This window comes from Eschrichtius robustus, chromosome 3 (genome assembly GCF_028021215.1).
Source record: "Eschrichtius robustus isolate mEscRob2 chromosome 3, mEscRob2.pri, whole genome shotgun sequence".
In the NCBI taxonomy this organism is placed as follows: domain Eukaryota; kingdom Metazoa; phylum Chordata; class Mammalia; order Artiodactyla; family Eschrichtiidae; genus Eschrichtius; species Eschrichtius robustus.
The window spans coordinates 140,268,009-140,275,041 of NC_090826.1; positions in this window are offsets into that span (position 1 = coordinate 140,268,009).

The window sequence follows — 7,033 nt, forward strand, 5'->3', positions numbered from 1 at the left end:
ATCGATTTTGTTTGACAAAGGATTTGATAAAGTGGAAGGCTGTGAGGAATCTTCCTCTTGAGGGAGTAACGTGAGAAGAACTTTGGGGGTAAGATTGGAGGGTTCATTTAGGGTAATAGGAAGAAGTTTGGAAGCCTTGTCCATTTACCTGCTGGGCCCAGACAAAACTCACCCAGCTGTTACTACAATAACAACAGATCTCTGGCTTTCTTGAATTAACCAAGTCACTGTCTTTTTTTTTTTTATTTTAAATATTTATTTGTTTATTTACGGCTGTGTTGGGTCTTCGTTTCTGTGCGCGGGCTTTCTCTAGTTGCGGCAAGCGGGGGCCACTCTTCATCGCGGTGCGCGGGCCTCTCACCATCGCGGCCTCTCTTGTTGCGGAGCATGGGCTCCAGACGCGCAGGCTCAGTAACTGTGGCTCACGGGCCCACCTGCTCCGCGGCATGTGGGATCTTCCCAGACCAGGGCTCCCAGAACCCGTGTTCCCTGCATTGGCAGGCAGATTCTCAACCACTGCGCCACCAGGGAAGCCCCAAGTCACTGTCTTGAACCCCTTACCCCCGTCACTGAATCAGTGACACAGTCTACCTGGTATTCTGGCTCTGGCCTGCCCTCTCACATGCCGATCTTTGACCTTGCCTTAACACTCATCTCTGGCCAGCAGTCACTCACCTCCAGGTCTGACCTCTTGCTTGCATCCCTGAGCACAATTTGGACTCGTTACTGGGTTGGACTGAACTCGTTCATTCTGGCCTTGTCCAGAGATATACACCCTAGGCCAGATGTACACCCTTGAGGGTAGCACCCTTATGGAGTTAGCCCCAGCTCCTGAGGAGGGCCCAGTGAGCAGTAGTGTGTAGGATGCTTCACAGGGCAGATTGAGGGAATGGAAGAAGTCTCAATAGGATACGTGACTGGGTGGAGAGGGAGGAACCAGTGGCCAAAGCCTGGGGGTCTGGGGCTGGGATGGTCACCGTTAATTAAAATAGGAAGAGAGCCTGATTGGAAGAGGAAAAGAATTTGATTTCAAAGTTGCTGAGCCCAGAAATGAGAAGGGAGATAAAGGGAGGCTGGAGGAGAAGGACAAGATCCATTTGGAGCCAAGAAGGATTCTTGATCGAGAGCTTCTAGAGAGAGAGTACATCACTGCTGCAGGTCCAGAGAGCATGGAGGAGGAGGAAACTGCAGAGTGCAGCCTCATGTGAAGGCTGGAATTAGTGCAGGAAGGGCTGGGTAGACCATAGGGGGCTGGGGAGCCCATGGTAGACAAGATGAGAGACTCCACTAACCAAGAGATCATATACTTGGTTTTGGCAAGGACCCATCCTTTCAGGACTAGAAGTCATCTTTCACTATAGGTGAGCAGCCTGAGGGTGAGGGGGAGGTGTGCTTGCTTTGTGAGCCTCTGTGTGATTTGAGGTATTCCCTTGACACAAACCTCCACCTCCTTTGCTTGGTGTCTTCACACCTTTCCCTGCTTCCTACTCCTCCTCAGGGGAAAGCGGTCCTTGCTTCCAGGAACTGAGTGGCTGTAGGGTACAGAGAGGGTAGCAGCCAAGGGGGCCATCCTTCTTTAGGTCTCTGTCATGCGCTGCTAAGCGGGGCATCTATTTGAGCTTATTTATGTGTGTGGAGTTGAGAGCCCATGTTTTGCTTATTCCACCAGCTTCCCACGCTGCCAAGAAAGTGCTAAGCAGCAGAAATTCACATGCCCCCTCCCCACCCCCCCCCCCCCACTCTCTTTCTGGTATTCTTCAACTCCAATGGGAGCTAATATTTACCTGCTGCATTAGCTGTGGGATGTGACAGCTGGAGATGGAGAGGACGTTTTTCTCTCTTCCTCCTCCACCTGTCTTTCCCTAGAAGTTTGAAAAGGGGAAAAATTGTAATTGTAATCTTCAGGACTGCCTAGTTGAGAATTCGGAGATAGCTGGGAAGAGTCGGGGGTCTTGTGTTAACTTCTCTACTGAAAAGCAAGGAGGGAAGATGAGTCTGCTGGGCAGAAGGCTTTGGGGAGATGCCCTAAAGATTGGCTCAGCCCCTGGGCAGCCCGGAAGGGGAGTAGCTACCAGCCAAGGGATACTTTTTTACAGGTGAGGGACTACAGAGTTGGGGACTGCAGGGCATGAATGACAGAATCTGAGGCGTTACTATGATGGTCTCAATTGGTGCTGGCCGGTGTGGACCACCCCTAAAGGGAAGGCCGAACAGATTTCCCATGGCTAGGTACATAACTGCTTCCTACCCCTGGGACTCTGCCAGATGCTGACTCAGCCTCCATATTTACCTGCTCACCTATCAGGAGTCGAACATATGTAGTAACTTGAACAAATGTCTGAGACCAGGAATAGGAGAAGTGTCTCAACTCAGCATGGCTTGTGAGTGATAGGAAGGTGAATAACTGGTGATGTTCTAAGACCTTGATACGTTCCTGCCATGGGAAAGGAGGTTTCCCAGGGATGCTGGAGGAAGGGACACATAGGGGAGATGGAGTAGGGATGAAAAGAGGAATCTCAAAGTTGGGAGCAGGTGGGGCTGTCACCCCATATAAATTCTGGGCATGGTGTGGGTCCACCTGTGTGACTCCCCACAGCGGACCAGTGCCCCTCCTCCACTCACTCCTCTAGCTGCCTTTTCCTGCCTTTCTAGCAGTTTGCCAGAAAGCCTGTTTCTGTTCTTCAAACTGCTTTTTTGAGCTGTGTGTCATGATTTTCTCTTGCCCCAGTTTGTCCTCGCGTTGCTATGGTAGCTGGCTAGGGGTCTCCAGTGGCTGGGGGTGTCTTGCTGGCAAGACATGAAGACAGAAGACACAGGTGATCCTGGGATGGCACTTCCGGAACTCCTTGTACTACAAAGTCCCCTTTTGGCCTCCTCTGCCCCCATCGCCCTGCAGATTCCACAACCTATGCTTGCCGAAAGGCAAAAGCAAAAAAAGGAAGCAATAGTTACAGTTTTCTTTTATTCTGGCCATTTCAGAAACAGCCTGGCAAGGCATGGGCTGCCTCCTTCAGGGTAAAGCTATGGAAGAGCTGAGATGGGATGGCTGTTTGGGGGAAGAACCCCAAGGAAACACGTTGGATCTACTTGTCCCATCCACAACTAGGAAGAGAAAAGAAGGCAGTAGAGAGGGAGCCAGGATTTAGCCTGTGAAAAGCCACATCTAGGAAACATGCATAATTTGATGTGCTGTGGGCCCTTGGCCTCTGGGAGCTAAGCAGCCTCTAGCTGGGAACCTCAGAGCCCAGGAATATGCAAGTTTTTTTGAGGGCCCTGTATTTTTGGTGCATTTCATCACCACATTAGCCTTTTCATCTTTCACTTGGGTTTTCTATCACATCATGACTGTGTTTCACAAGATACATTTTAAATCACTTATTTACTCATCCATCTCTTCAACAAATATGGGAGAAATAATTATTGAGTACCTACTACAATTACTGAGTACCTATAATTACTGAGTACCTTCCAACTATGCAGATATAGCAGTGAACAAGATTGACAGTCTCTGCTCTCAAGTAGTTTACATTCTTCTGAGACAGGTCAACAATAAATAAATAAGAAAATACCAGATAGTAAAAAGTGGAAGATTAACATAGGGTGATGTCATAGAGGGTCTCTGGGTGGGTGGTCTAGGAAGGCCTCTGAGAAGGTGGCATGTAAGCTGAGGTTGGAGCACCAGGAAGTAGTCACTATGGGCAGATGGGGGAAGAGCATTCCCAGCATGGAACAACTGGCTTAGATGCCCTAGCACAGAAGCAAGCCTGTGTGCTTAGAAATGTCAAAGTCAGTGTGAGTGGAATAAGTGAAGGAGAAGGAGGTAGGAGATATGGTCAGATCTGAGGTCATTGTGTCAGACGCCTTAACATGGGCCATGTCAGAGACTCTTGGCTTCACCTGTTTCTGGGACCTTTGGCTGCTTGTTCCAGCCCAGCCACCACTGTAGTGATTGGCCAACTTTATGCATGTAAAACTCGATAGCCCTTCACCTCATGCTGTGCACTGCCTACCTCTTACCCTGGAGCTTCTCTGTTGATGCTGACCCATGAGACACTCGGGACTCTTCTGGGCAACTGCAAGTTGAAGAGAGAAATTAACTCTCTGAGTGATAACTTTTGACCAATAGGAGACCCAGCAGATGAATTCTTCCCCTCTGATGGACTGCCCCAATACACAGTTACCTGGGCTTTTAGCAGCAACCAGCTTGGTAATACACCCTTGTATTGGCTCTGTCTTTCCCCGCCTTCCTTCCCTGTTCCCTCACTCCTGCTTCCATGTGATTGTACCTAAATCCTTGCCTCAGGCTCTGCTTTCTGGGGAAGCTGAGACAGACAGGCAGGCATTAGCTGATGGAGGGCTTTGTAGGACATGGTAAGAAGTTTGCATTTCATTCTGAGAATTAGGAGAAGTAGTTAAAGAGTATTGAACAGGGGAATGATGATCTGATTTTTTAAAAAGATGACTCTGATTGCAGTTGGGAGAATAAATTGAAGGGAGGCAGGAGTGGAAGCAGGCTGAGGAGTGTTGAGGTTATTGCCATAGTTCAGGTGAGAGATGGATGATGACCCAAACGAGAGTGGGGGCAGTGGGGGGCATGGGCATGTGTGTCTGCGATGAGGGCAATCATAAGGCAAGGCTGCACTGAGATGGGTGCTGGGTGGTAGGTCAGATTGCTTTTAGTAATGGACTCACCTCTGCACAGCAGCCTTTATGCTTGGAATTCAAATATGTGGTTCAGCAAGATGACAAATTACAAGGTCCATAGATGGACCTTCATCTATGTTGAGAGTAGAGAAGGCTCACCCTTGGGGAACACTGCTGGGGAGAACTGAAGACCTTTGCAGTCACCTCGGGATGTCATTATTCGAACTGCTCCCTGCTCAGGGGGAAGGAGTTTGGGTTTCCCACTCTTAGCTGAATCAGAGTAGCCCTCCACTTTCATTTGTTTACACTTAGAGTGGTTATTTCTTTTGCAGAAAGGGATCCATGGCTAAAAGTGTAAGGAAATACTTCTTCCATTAAGGAGTAGTAATTTACCATAATAAGACCAGATTGAGTCTTAGATTCACAGAGCTCTTGGTTTCAAGTCCAGCTTGACCAGTTCCTAGTTATATGACCTCAGTCTAAGTTTCTTATCTTCAATATGGAGATTAATAACACCAACTGCCTGGAGTTGTTGTGAGGATGAAATGATTTAGGTGTATAACCTGCCTGATACATGCTCTTTCTCTCCCATCTCTGCACTCATGATAAATTAATCCCATGGAAGATGCAGTTCAGTGGGGTTGAACTGAGATGGGTTCAGCCTTGACCCTCATCTGGCAGACCACTTTCCAGGGTTTAGTCTGGAGATTCTGGAGTTTGTGCCATTAAGGGAGGTAATAGATCCTTATAAAACATTCCTCTGGTGATATATAGGAGGCTGGAATCTAGCCCTTTCTTCTGAGAGACTCCAAGCAGCATCCATCTATGAATAACTGTGATGGTGCCCCTGTGAGATAATTTGAGACAAGTGTTTTCAATCCATTTTATAGATGGAAGATTGTAATACTTTAGGCAGTTGTGCCTTCCCAATTTGCAGTCAAACTCTAAGGCATTTCCCCCTCCATGCTCTCTTCTTCCCTTGCTCAACTAAAAATAATGCTGGCACTTGCAGGATAAATCATCAGTCACTAACAGTGGCTGATGTGAACAACTCATATGAACCTTAGACCCATCTTAGATATAATAATGTGGCTTTTTTGAAATTACAGAAGTACTTTATGTTTATTTTAGAAAGTATGGAAAAGCACAAGAAGAAAATTTAGGTTATCCACAATCCCATCATGTACAATTAATCACTCACATTGGATCAATATTCCTGCATATATAATTAATCACTAACATTGGATCAGTTTCTCCCCTGCTTCCACGCATTCATATGAACAGTCACATACACATACCTAAATACAGTTTATTATACTCAGTGGGGATTATAGTGCATACATATTGCTTTTGTAACTTGCTTTCCTTATAATATACTGTGAGCAATTTCCTGTGTCATTAAATGTTATTTTACCATACGATTTATTTTAGCCTATGATCTTAAATAATTGCCAGATATTTCATTGTATGACTGTATCATAATATGTTAACCAGTTCCTTATTGTTATTTTGGATTGTAGCTTTTTATATTCGAATTAACAATCCCATGGACAATTTTACAAATGCATATTTGTGTGCAAGTTCAATGATCTCATAAGGGTAAATTCTTAGAATTATTGGGGCATAGGCAATGCATATATTTATGACGCTTGAGAAATATTGCCCAATCTCCCCCAGGAGAGTTTGTACTAATTACACCGCTGCTAGTAGTGGGTAAGATTGCCCAGATCTTTGCCAGCTCTGTATTTTATTTTATTTTAATTAATTAATTAATTAATTAATTAATTAATTAATTAATGGCTGTGTTGGGTCTTCACTGCTGTGCGCGGGCTTTCTCTAGCTGCAGCGAGCGGGGACCACTCTTCATTGCGGTGCCCGGGCTCCCCTTTGCAGTGGCTTCTCTTGTTGCGGAACACGGGCTCTAGGCACTCCAGCTTCAGTAGTTGTGGCTCGCAGGCTTTGGTAGTTGTGGCTCGTGGGCTCTAAAGTGCAGGCTCAGTAGTTGTGGCGCACGGGCTTAGTTGCTCCGCGGCATGTGGGATCCTCCTGGACCAGGGCTCGAACCCGTGTCCCTTGCAGGCGGATTCTTAACCACTGCACCACCAGGGAAGTCCCCTCTCTGTATTTTAATTAGTAAGAATATCTCCTGAACTTCTCTTAAACATTTATTTGAATTATGATATATTTCAGACATTTAGTATAGAAAATAATTAAGAAACATCCATATACTTAACACAAAGATTAAATGGATCATGGTATTTGCCATATTTACTTCCTCTCTCTTCCATTTTTAAAGAAATAAAATGTTACAGGTGCATGTATGTACCCTCATCCTTATCCATAGCTCCAGAAGTCACCACTTTTCTGAAATTGATATTTCATTACCATG